The following is a 13,567-nucleotide window of genomic DNA, read 5'->3' on the forward strand; positions in this document are numbered from 1 at the left end:
TAGGGTTATTCAAAGTTCTAGTTACAAATTCGCATACGCCAAACACAAACATATCCGGAGAAGAATTAACAAAGATGTTTAATCATGAAGGGTAGCTTGAACCTATAAAATGTTGTGCTACTTATATTATTATTTGCATATTTAGTTTGTAAAGTGAATGTCATGTGTTACTCAGAGTGAATGTGTACTTGACGCGAGAGGCGGGCTCTAAGGGATTCAAAGTGCCATAGTTGTTGGCGCTACTCGAAATTGCTCTCGACAAGCTTTTCTATGGTCGTCCACACAATCTCTCCTTCCCTGTGAGCAAAAAAAGATATTATTAAATCACTTAAGATGCACTTTATATTATTTGGGGAGCCAAAAATATCATAATCTAGCTAAGATGGTAAGAAAGAAATAACATTTTTCCTCCTCCCCATTGGGTGTGCACATCGTGGAACTCATATATTCTATCATACCAGTATTTCTCATTTTATCCTTCTTAGTGATTCAAGCTTCAAAGAAATAGACTATATAATTTATTCAAAATATCAAATTTTGTTAGAATGTCTGCTAGTAACAATAAAAAAAGACACATATAAATGACTTAGAACTTAATAAAAAGTTAAGCATGGTTGTGCTTTTGAACCAAACCCAATAATGTGGCCTAAGTTAGGTCATAAAGCCTCAAGCAATACATTACCCCTTCAAGCAAATATGTTTTTAGTCCTCGCGACGTGATGAAACCAAATACTCTACTTGCAAGTGTACAACTATGCTTTAGGAAAAAGAATCATGGGCGACTTGGTGACAACCTTTTAAAAAGTCAATACTCTCTAGAGTATTTGATCCACAATATGGAAAAGAAACATATGAAAAAACGCAATATGGAAAAATGCTAATGAGTTTGCATAATGGAATCAACAAGCAACAACACCCGAAAGGGCTGAGTTCTACAGTAATGTAAACTTCTCGAGAATCCTAGTTTGAAAGATGATCCTGCAAACAACTACAAGGACATTACGAAAGCCATCGGTGTGCGGCAATGATAAAACAGGCATAGTTCACAAATCAAAAGGGCAATCCCCATCTAACAACCGCAAAAGAGAAAGAGTTAAGAAATCAAAAGGAAAATCGGGTCTTAAACCCTTGAATCAGCAATGATCTAGGACATAAGCAATGAGGTCCAAGAAAGAGCACCAGGGGCTCTCGCTGCACAGTGGACACCTTATTTGTGGCATGAAGTTGAAGCATCCCACGGGAATTTTACAACATAATCCCTCACTAAATGGTCTTGTTTTTTCTAATTCTACCCTGAAAAAATAGTGTTTCTAATTCTACCTGAAATCACAGGTGAAAGGATCGATATAGTTGACTAGAGGGGGGGTGAATAGGCAACTAACAATTTTTAGCTTATCTTTACCAATTTTAACTTTGCATCAAAGTAGGTTGACTAGATATGCCACTAGGTGAACAACCTATATGATGCAACAACAATAAGCACACAAGCAAACAAGGATAGATCACAATATAGCTTGCACAAGTAAAGGAGAGAGATAACCAAACGGGGAACCGATGGAGACGAGGATGTGTTATCGAAGTTCCTTCCTTTTGAGGGGAAGTACGTCTCCGTTAGAGTGGTGTGGAGGCACAATGCTCCCCAAGAAGCCACTAGGGCCACCATATTCTCCTCACGCCCTCACACAATGCGAGATGCCTTGATTCCACTATTGGTGCCCTTGAAGGCGGCGACTGAACCTTTACAAACAAGGTTGGGGCAATATCCACAACTTAATTGGAGGCTCCCAACGACACCACGAAGCTTCACCACAATGGACTATGGCTCCGCAGTGACCTCAACCGTCTAGGGTGCTCAAACACCCAAGAGTAACAAGATCCGCAAGGGATTAGTGGGGGGAATCAAATTTCTCTTGGTGGAAGTGTAGATCGGGGCCTTCTCGACCAATCCCGAGCAAATCAACAAGTTTGATTGGCTAGGGAGAGAGATCAGGCGAAAATGGAGCTTGGAGCAACAATGGAGTTTGGGGATGGAAGAGGTAAGTCTTCTTGGAAAAGAAGACCTCTTTATATAGTGGGGGGGGGGGACAAAACCAACCGTTACCCACCACTCAGCCCACGACCCGCGGTACTACTGCACCACAGGAGCGGTACTACCCCACGGGCCTGCAGTACTATCACGGGGGCCCATGGTACTACCGTGGGCGCGGCAGGGCCTGGACCTGACCAGATGAGCACTAACAGGGTGCGGTGGAACCGCTGGCGCGGTACTACCGCGAACCCGTACGGTACTACCGCATGGCAGGCACAGTCCAGGCACGGTAGGCACGGATATAAAAAATTACATCTGTGACTACATCCGCTGAGATTTTATCTATGCAAAAGTCCGACACGGTACTACCGCACACCAAGTGCGGTGCTACTGTGTAGGGTGCGGATGTAAAAAATTACATTCGCCCCTACTTCCGCTCATGCTGTTGTGTCTAGCCAGGCTATGCGGTACTACCGCGCCGGAGCACGGTACTACCATGTAGGGCGCGGATGTAAAAAATTACATCCGCCCCTACTACCGCTTGTGCAGCAGAGCCAGGCATGAGCTCACGGTACTACCGCTCAGAAGGAGCGGTACTACCATGGGAGCCCACAGTACTACCATGCCAGGGCCCGGTACTACCGCTGGTGCCTGCGGTAGTACCACTCTGGTGAGCAGTACTACCGCCAGCTTATGAACAACAACACTAGGAGTCCTTCATTTTGCAGAGACACGGTGAGATGGATGAAACTCCAAAGAGCCAAAGGAAAGGTGGTGCAGAATGAACGTGTACGTGAGATTCCACCCAAACCTTTCCAGCGCGGACCTCCTCTTAATAGTACAGCTCTCCTACGACTCAGATCCACTGAAAAGAAACTTAGAGAAGCGTCGTCTTCTGTAATCTTCGAGGGGCTTCAAATTGTCTTGCGTTCAGTCATGATATATATGAAAAGCTCCATGCACACGATTAGTCTGCAAAAGCATTGTCATCAATCACCAAAACTATTAAGGGATAAATATGCCCTTACAATCTCCCCTTTTTGGTGGATTGATGATAATATGGGATTTGCACATAAGGATATAAATTGAGGCACCGGCAAACCCACCGTATATAAAATATAGACGGGCTCCCCTAGATGTGTGCACTCTAGAGATGTGCTTTGGACTGCACGACACTCATACTAGGATCAACACCCCCCCTATATTTTGTAGATAGAGCATCTCTTGCAACAGTAAACTCAACACTAAGTAAGTAGGCAAGATAATGGATATAACTAAGTAACCAAGACATAAGGATAAGCAGGAGTGCATATGTCTTACACCATATGATAGGCCTAGGTCTCACAAGCTCAAACCAAACAAAAGCAAAGGAAGTTCAACAGATGAAAGCACAACGACAAGGCGAAACACACGACACCCGAATCCTACACTCTCCCCCCCTTTGGCATCGAGACACCAAAAAGGCAGAGAGGGCACCTACGACAAAGGTGGTAGCTCGGGCGGAAAACGACTCCTCGTTGTCAGACTCAGCAGCAGGAATGGGCTCCTCCTCAGAATCAGTCCACTTGTAGCCCTGCTTAGCCATCTAGGCAGCCTCGGGGGTGATGTGCTTTTCAGAGCCGCTAGACACCTCCTCGCCACACGCCCTCAAGATCCTCTGGTCGCGACGGCGACTCTCCTTCTGAGCGACATGTGCCTTGTACTGTCCCTAGGACTGCATGCAGAACAACCTCTTTATCTTCGTCTTCAGCTTCTTCACCCAAGAAAGCTTAGTAGTGGGCGGAGTGTACCCAGCGGAACGGTCCTCAGCAGCTTCCTCCTCCTCAATCTCCTCCTCATCCACAACCATCTTGGCTGCCTCGGCCGCAGTGGTGGTGTTAGCCCATTGGCTCTTGATGTGGAGCTTGATGGGCTCGTGACGAATCCAACCCGGGGCTTCAACTCATCATTGGGATAGATCTTCTCCCAAGTCTTGGAGATCAAGTGAAGCAGGTAAGGCCCATAGATGGGGACCTTACGGTTGAACACAGCAAATTGAAGCTCGCACCACATGATATGTGATACGTCTCCAACGTATCTATAATTTTTGATTGTTCCATGCTATTATATTACCTATTTCGGATGTTTATGGGCTTTATTCTACACATTTATATCATTTTTGGGACTAACCTACTAACCGGAGGCCCAGCCCATATTGCTGTTTTTTTGCCTATTTCAGTATTTCGAAGAAAAGGAATATCAAACGGAGTCCAAATGGAATGAACCTTCGGGAGCGTTATTTTTGGAATAAATCTGATCCGGAGAGCCTGGAGTGCAAGTCAAGAAAGCTCCGAGGGCCCCACGAGACAGGAGCCCCCCCTTAGGGCGCGCCCCCTGTCTCGTGGGCCCCTCGGGCGTCCACCGACATACTTCTTCCTCCTATATATATCCACGGACCCCGAAAACATCCTGGGGCACCACGAAACACAATTTCCACCACCGTAACCTTCTGTATCCACGAGATCCCATCTTGGAGCCTTCGCCGGCACTCTGCCGGAGGGGGAATCGACCACGGAGGGCCTCTACATCAACATCCTTGCCCCTCCCATGAGTTGTGAGTAGTTTACCACAGACATACGGATCCATAGTTATTAGCTAGATGGCTTCTTCTCTCTTTTTGGATCTCAATACAATGTTCTCCCTCTCTCTTGTGGGGATCTATTCGATGTATTCTCTTTTTGCGGTGTGTTTGTCGAGATCCGATGAATTGTGGGTTTATGATCAGATTTATCTATGGATATTAATTGAATCTTCTCTGAATTCTTTTATGTATGATTGAGTTATCTTTGCAAGTCTCTTCAAATTATTGGTTTGGTTTGTCTAGATTGATCTTTCTTGCCATGGGAGAAGTGCTTAGCTTTGGGTTCAATCTTGCGGTGTTCTTACCCAGTGACAGAAAGGGTTGCAAGACACGTATTGTATTGTTGTCATCGAGGATAACAAGATGGGGTTTATATCATATTGCATGAGTTTATCCCTCTACATCATGTCATCTTGCTTAATGCGTTACTTCGTTCTTATGAACTTAATACTCTAGATGCATGCTAGATAGCGGTCGATGTGTGGAGTAATAGTAGTAGATGCAGGCGGGAGTCGGTCTACTTGTTATGGATGTGATGCCTAGATAACATCATAATTATTCGCTTTTCTATCAATTGCTTGACAGTAATTTCTTCACCCACCGCAATACTTATGCTCTCGAGAGAAGCCTCTAGTGAAACCTATGGCCCCCGGGTCTATCTCTTATCATATTTGCTTTCAATCTACTTTTATTTGCATCTTTACTTTTCTGCATCTATATTATAAAATACCAACAATATATTTATCTTATCATACTATCTCTATCAGATCTCACTTTCGCAAGTGGCCGTGAAGGGATTGACAACCCCTTTATTGCGTTGGTTGCGAGTTCTCAGTTTGTTTGTGTAGGTGCGTGGGACTTTTGAGGAGCCTCCTACTGGATTGATACCTTGGTTCTCAAAACTGAGGGAAATACTTACGCTACACTTTGCTGCATCACCCTCTCCTCTTCGGGGAAGACCAACGCTAGCTCAAGACGTAGCAAGAAGGATTTCTATATGCGAGACATCAAGTGGTTGAGTCTGAGCCTGATGAGCATCCTCACAAATGAGCATCATATCAATAAGGTAAGCATGCACGTGGCCCATGTCACCAATGCGCGGGAAGAGGGTGTTGCGGAAGAGCCGATGCATGATGTCAAGGAAGGGGTTCAGCACCCACACCTTCTTCGTGCTGGGAAGGGTCTTCTCAACAAGGAAGGGCATGAGCTTGTTCTTGTTGGTAGACTCAGACTTGGCATGAGGGCGTACTCCAACAGGCATGTCGAGCCCCATATCTGGATCTTGAAGCAAATCCATGAAATCCTTCCATTTTGCAGTCATCCGTTGACTATTGGTCATCCATGTCATGGTCCTTGCTTCATCGAAATCGAAGTGAACCGAGGCAAAGAATTGAGCCACAATTTCTAGATCAAAGTCCATGTGAAATGTAAGCATGTGCTCAATGCCGAACTGCTCCACCAGAACCAAAGCCTCTCCAAAATAGCCACGGTGCTTGTCCAGCCTCATATGATGCATGTCAATCTAGTGGACTTCCACGTAGATGTTCTGCTTAGCCTTGATCACATCCAGATAGATAAGGTTTTGTTGCTTGGTCCAAAACAGATCATTGCCTCTAAAGTTAGCACGGGAAATCACATATGGGTTTATCTTCCTCCGAATAATAAACTCGGCCAAAGGCATCTCATCCATGCCCATGACGGGCTCCTTCTGCTTGGTGGCGGTGTGCTTGGTTCTGCATTGGGAGGCATTGGAGCCCTCTGCAGCTTCATCTTGGTTGCGCAGCCGCTTTGACCCTGTGTCACGGCTGGGATTCGAGCGATGAACATGGGAACGGGAGCCACCACCTAGACACAAAGCACAAGAACACACACGAAAAACAAGAAGGATCAATTCAATGTCAAGGCCAAAGCCAAGAAGAAACAAGTAGGCAAGATAGTTGGACAGAAAAATAGCTCAAGATGCATCTACGGTAGTACCGGACCGTCATGCGGATGTAAAAAATTACATCCGCGCCAGCCCGCGGTAGTACCGTGCCGGGGTGGCATGGTAGTACCGCGCCTGGTGCGGAAGTAATTTTTTTACTTCCACGCTCCAAACGGTAGTACCACACAAAGGAGCAAAAGTACCACGTGGAGCCGGCCACGAGCGAGGATGCGGTAGTACCGCTCCAGGAGGAGTGGTAGTACCGCACGGAACAACAAATGCGACAGGAGCCGCGGATCTAAATCTAGAACATCCGTATATCCAGATTGGTACTACCGTTGATCAACCAAAACTATTTTGACAATCCAAAAAGCATGCATACTACACTACCACTCTCCTACAAATCCCACTTGCACAGATTTAGCCAAAAATCTCATGAACACCACATGCATCTCCCCAAGACCTAGAAGCACAAGAACGGAAGAAAGAGCGAGGAACTTGGGGGAAAACCTTGGTCATGGCAAGAGGGCGAGGTGGGGAACGATCCCGCCGGTCAGAATCCGAGGAGAGCGGTCGGAGACGGAGATCCGGCGAGGGCCTCCGGCACCTTTCTTGGGCAGGAGAGAGAGAGAAGGGGTGGGGAATAGAGATGAATGGGTATGGGGGAGTTAGAACTCCCCCTGCCCCGCTCTTAACCCCCACCCATTCGCATGGGCGCGGTAGTACCGCGGGTCATCGTGGTAGTACCGCCCGGGCGGAAGTACCGCTCACTAGGCGGTAGTACCGCTCTTCCAGCGGCAGTAAAAAATTACTGCCGTGATGGAAGCGGTAGTACCATGCCCCTGGGAAGCAACTGTGCATGCACAGAGCAAACCCCCCCTGCGGTAGTACCGTGGCTCACCACGGTAGTACCGTACCCCCAAGAAAATGCAAGTTTCACACGAGAAGGAAACGACATTTGCAGGACAACCTTCAAGACGCCGAACAACCGAGAGGCAAGCACCAATGACTACACACACACACGACAAGGAAAACGGCAAAAGACAACAAAGACCAAAGCACTAACCGCAACTCTCAGGAAGAGAGGGCGGTGACTGAAGCCACCTATGTATGAGTCACTTGGTATGGCACTGTGAAGAATTATCCTTGGGCCCATGACCAAGACTCGTCTTTGAAGCACAAGTACCATCAAAAGTGGTGAATGTGAAAGAGTCTGATCAATTTATGCATAATGGGGGAAGGGAAAGTTCATTGAGAGAACAACACTCCCCCTATGTCCATGCCTACACCTAGACAAGGTAGCATGATGAGTATGGTGGGGTGTGCAAGGGTTCAAACAACATTGCTTGAATCGATGATATTTAGCTCATGCCTTAACTCATGAAATCTTGCTTCATCCAAGGGCTTCGTGAAAATATCTGCAAGGTTATCATGGTTGACATACTTGAGCTTGATCTCCCCTCGCCTAATGTGATCTCGGATGAAGTGATACTGAATCTCAATATGCTTCGTCTTGAAGTGTTGCATCGGGTTGAGAGAGATCTTGATGGCACTTTCATTGTCACACCAAAGAGGCACTTCGTTACAAGTGACACCGTAATCCTTCAAAGTTTGCCTCATCCATAGAAGTTGAGCACAACAACTACCGGCAGCCACATACTCCGCTTCGATGGCCGAGAGAGATACACAACTTTGCTTCTTAGAAGACCAACTCACTAGAGAGCAACCAAGCAATTGGCACCCTCCGGAGGTGGACTTGCTATCCACCTTGTCTCCCGCCCAATCTGAGTCTGTATAGCCCAAAAGATCAAAGTCGGCTCCTCTTGGGTACCATAAGACAAAGTTTGGGGTATGAGCCAAATATCGAAAGATTCGCTTGACCGCCACAAAGTGGCTTTCCTTAGGTGCGGCTTGAAACCGTGCACAAATTCCCATACTCAACATGATATCCGGTCTAGATTCACAAAGGTAAAGCAAGGATCCAATCATGGAGCGATATACCTTTTGATCCACCGCTTTACCATTGGGATCAATGTCAAGTTGGCATTTGACGGGCATTGGAGTGGAGACCGGCTTGACATCACTTATCTTGAATCTCTTGAGCATGTCTTGAGTGTATTTGGCTTGGTTGATGAAGGTTCCTTCTCTTCTTTGCTTGACTTCGAACCCGAGAAAGAACTTCAACTCTCCCATCATAGACATCTTGAACTTTGAGTTCATGAGAGCGGCAAATTCTTCATTGAAAGCTTTGTTAGGGGAACCAAAGATAATATCATCAACATATAGTTGGCACACAAACAACTCCCCTTTGACCTTCTTAGTAAAAAGAGTGGGGTCGATTTTCCCGATCTCGAATCCATGATCTTGTAACAACTCAGTAAGATGCTCATACCACGCACGTGGGGCTTGTTTAAGGCCATAGAGCGCCTTGTTGAGTTGGTACACATGATCAGGGAAATAAGGATCCTCGAACCCTGGGGGTTGTTTGACATACACCAACTCATTAATGGGACCATTAAGAAAAGCGCTCTTCACATCCATTTGTTGCAACTTGAAATTATGATGAGAAGCATAAGAGATCAACAAACGAATAGATTCAAGGCGAGCGGCGGGAGCAAAGGTTTCACCATAGTCAATACCCTCGACTTGGGAGTAGCCTTGTGCCACCAAACGAGCCTTGTTGCGAACAATGATCCCATGAGCATCTTGCTTGTTCTTGAATATCCACTTGGTTCCAATGACATTCTGATTCCCGGTTGGCCTTGGCACTAGTTTCCACACTTGGTTGTGCTCGAAGTTGTTGAGTTCCGCGTGCATGGCATTGAGCCAATTCGGATCCTCGAGCGCCTCATAAACCTTCTGGGGTTCAACACAAGAAACAAACGCGTGATGTTCACAATAGTTTGCTAATTGTCTATGAGTGCTTACCCCCTTTCTTAGACTTCCAACCATGTTCTCCATGAGATGACCTTTGGTGGTGAGCTTGGAAGCGACCTTCGCGGCACGACGCTCTAATTCCTCCTCGGTTGTGAAAAGAGGAGGGGTTACTTGATCATCTTGAGCGTCGTCTTGAGCTTGTTCTTGATCTTGAACCTGCTCGAAAGGGAGAACTTGATCTTGGGCATCGCTTGGTGGTTCACCACCATCTTTAGGTTGATCTTGCCCTTGATCTTGTTCACAAGGTTGAGGGCCTGCACTTTGTTCTTCGGAAGCGTGTGGGTCTTGGGTTGGTGATGGCTCCACTTGAGTGGAGCATTGTCCTTCTTCTTCGGCCACAAGGGGTTCCTCAATGGGTAGGATATGACCAACACCCATTCTTCTTATGGCTTGGAGAGGAATTTCATCACCTACATCACAAGTACCACTTTGCTCCTTGGGAGCCGTTATTCTCATCAAACTCCACGTTACACGTCTCCTCAATGAGTCCCGTGGACTTGTTGAGGACACGGTAAGCATGAGAGTTTGTAGCATAACCAACAAATATGCCCTCATAAGCTCTAGCCTCAAATTTAGACAAACGAACACCTTTCTTGAGAATGAAACACTTACACCCGAACACCCGGAAGTACTTGAGGTTGGGCTTATTACCGGTGAGTATCTCATATGGAGTCTTGTTCAAGCCTTTGCGAAGATAGAGCCGATTGGATGCATGACATGCTGTGTTGATGGCTTCGGCCCAAAAGTTGTAAGGAGACTTGAACTCTGCCATCATGGTCCTTGCCGCATCCATCAACGTCCAGTTCTTCCTCTCTGCAACACCATTTTGTTGAGGGGTGTATGGTGCAAAATATTGATGTTTAATCCCCTCATCACTAAGAAACTCATCCAAGGTGTAGTTCTTGAACTCGGTGCCGTTGCCGTTGTCACTCCTTATTGTCAAGATCTTTGCATCATGTTGACGTTGATCTTCATTTGCAAAGTCGATGACAATTTGTTGAGTCTCACTCTTCCTCTTGAAGAAGTATACCCAAGTGTATCTTGAATAATCATCCACAATCACCAAGAAATACTTTCTACCCCCAAGACTATCAAAGGATGGAGGCCCAAAGAGATCCATGTGAAGGAGCTCCAATGGTCCCTTTGAGGTGATGGTAGTCGTGGGAGGGAGAGCCTTATCATGTAGCTTTCCTTCGATACAAGCACTATAAGTATGATCTTTGGCAAAACTAACATTTGTTAGTACACGGACATGGCCCCCCTTGAGAAGAATTTGCAAAGATCTCATATTGACGTGGGCTAAACAGAGATGCCAAAGCCACCCCACATCAACTTTAGCCATTAGGCACGTCGCGGTCTTAGTGAGTCGCTCCAAAAATTTAATCACATAAAGGTCGTTCTTGACATGCCCAACAAAGGCTACTTTAAGAGTCTTGCTCCACAAGAGGGCCACGGTATCAATATCAAAGAAGGTGGCAAAACCCATTAGTGCTAGTTGATGAACGAAAAGTAAATTGTATGCAAGGGACTCAACAAGCATGACCTTCTCGATCGTGAGATCATGAGAAATGACAACCTTGCCAAGACCCAATACCTTGGAGGACGAGGCATCACCCCACTCGACATTGGTGGGCATAGATGGAATCTTTTGCACATCCACCACCAAGTCCTTGCTTTCGGTCATATGATTTGTGGCTCCACTATCGATCAACCATGATCCCCCACCGGAAGCAAACACCTACAAGAGATCAATGCTTGGTTTTAGGTACCCATTTGTAATGGGTTCTTTGATGTTAGTAACAAGGGTCTTAGGAACCAAATAGACCATTCAATGTACTCATAAGGAGAACCAACAAATTTAGCATAAACATGCCCATCACTAGCACGACACAACACATAAGAAGGGTTAAAGTCGCCGACTTTGTTGGAAGGGGTGGCATTGCCCTTTTTGACATCATCACCCTTCACATTGTTCTTCTTCTCCTTAGGAGCACTCTCTCCCTCCTTCACAAAGGTTTGCTTGAGAGGGGGGGGGGTCGTTTGGTCTTGTCATTCTTCTTCTTGTTCTTAGACTTGGGTGCGAACCCAACTCCCTCCTTGGCCACAACTTCCTTTTGATTGCTCAAAAGGTCATTAAGGTTCTTCTCACCTTACATGCATGTCACAAGGCCTTTCTCAAGTTGCTCTTTCAGCTTGGCATTCTCCTCCACAAGATGCACATGCTCACAACACGGGTTAGTAGCATTTGCATTATCAATTAATACCATGTGAGGAAATGTGGCTTTCTCCTTGGTTAGCTTCACTTGGAGTTGATCATGAGACTCCTTGAGTTTACATGACCACCCTTCAAGACCTTGTGGGCCTTGTCGAGTACGTCAAACTCCTTCTCGAGTCTAGCATGGTCAACCCCAAGTTTGGCCTTCTCGGAATTTAGCACACGAGATACAACAAGAGCATGATCAAGATCTTTGTTTAATTTAGCATGGTCATCATTGTGTAACTCCTCAAGAGCTAAACGATGCCCACGCTCTTCCTCAAGAGCATTAGAGAGATCCGATATCTCATCGGCATAGTCACGACTATGACCTTCCATCTTAGAGATGGTTTCTTCATGAGCCTCGATCATGTCATTGGCTTCACCAAGTTGTTCCAAGAGAGCAACAAAGTGCTTCTTGGATTTGCCCTCACTACAAAAAAAGACACATCCGTGACATTTTGGGCCGAACGAATTTTTTTTCTGTCATACATATGACACTTCTATGACGATAATTGTGACAAAACACGGTATCATCATAGATGTGATGGGCTCCTACTTCTATGACAAAAAATCATGACATAAAATGGGCTTTTCGTCCTGGACGGTCCGGGGACGCAGCTGCATGACATTCTTTGGACCGTCCATGACGGAAAAAACCGTGGTAGAAGCGAGGGCGAGGAAAATTTCGGGGAGTTCCCGGTTACGATTGGTGGTCGAGGGCCGAGCGATGCGCGTTTCTCTCGTACACGTACGCGCGTGTGTGCGAGGCGTTGGCTCTAACTGAACCCGAGCGAGGCGTTGGGCTCTAACTGAACCCGAGCGATTGTAGTGCAGGCTACGCGTTACTGAACCCAAGCGATCGATCGATGGCTGTTAACTGAACCCGATCGAGCGATTCCTTCGCTACTGCTGCTAACTAAAGCCGATCGATTGGATGAACAGTGAGCGTTGGAGGGGGTGGATGAACAGTGAGCGGTGGTGTTGCCTCTGGATGAACAGGACCACCGTGGTGTGGAGGGCTGGATGAACAGTAGACGATGGAGGGGTGCTCGTGGAGGGGTGGTTGAACAAGACCCTGTGGTGTGGAGGGCTGGATGAACAGTAGACGGTGGGAGGGGTCCCCATGGAGGGGTGGTTGAACAGTAGCTAGTGGAGTAGCGCGTGGTGGAGGCTGGATGAACAGGAGCCCGTGGATGAACAGTCGCAGGTGGAGGCTGAAGGAGGTCGACGATGGATGAACAGTAGCCCGTGGAGGCTGGAGGAGGTCGACGGTGGAGATGAACAATATCCCGTGGAGTCCCGTTTTGCGGTACGCCACACCCCTCCCGATGAACAGGACCCCCGTTTCGACCGTGGCGCTCCAACACAAGTTCGTTTCGTCCGTTTTGCGGTATGCCACACCCCTCCCGCTCAACAGGACCCCCGTTTCGATCGTAGGAGGTCCGTTTCCTCCGTTTTGCGGTACGCCTGACCCCTGCCGATCAACAGGACCCCGTTTCAAACGTGGCCGGTCGAACACAAGGCCGTTTCCTTCGTTCTGTGGTACGCCAGGCCTCGTTTCCATCGCCTATTCCGTCCAAGCCCTCCCGATGAACACGACCACGCATTTCGTTCCGACCCAGCCGGTTGGCTCCCCATGAACACGACGACGATGCTGTTTCTCTGTTCCGACCCAACCATGTACACGAGCCCTGGCCGTACATATATATGCGTGAATAGGCGTTCGAGACCCCACCCGTATGTACACATACGTGGCCGTATTTTCTTTCTTGCGCACTGGCTGCTGTACGTACGTGTACA

The sequence above is a fragment of the Triticum dicoccoides genome, chromosome 3B (assembly GCF_002162155.2).
Source record: "Triticum dicoccoides isolate Atlit2015 ecotype Zavitan chromosome 3B, WEW_v2.0, whole genome shotgun sequence".
Classification (NCBI taxonomy): Eukaryota; Viridiplantae; Streptophyta; class Magnoliopsida; order Poales; family Poaceae; genus Triticum; species Triticum dicoccoides.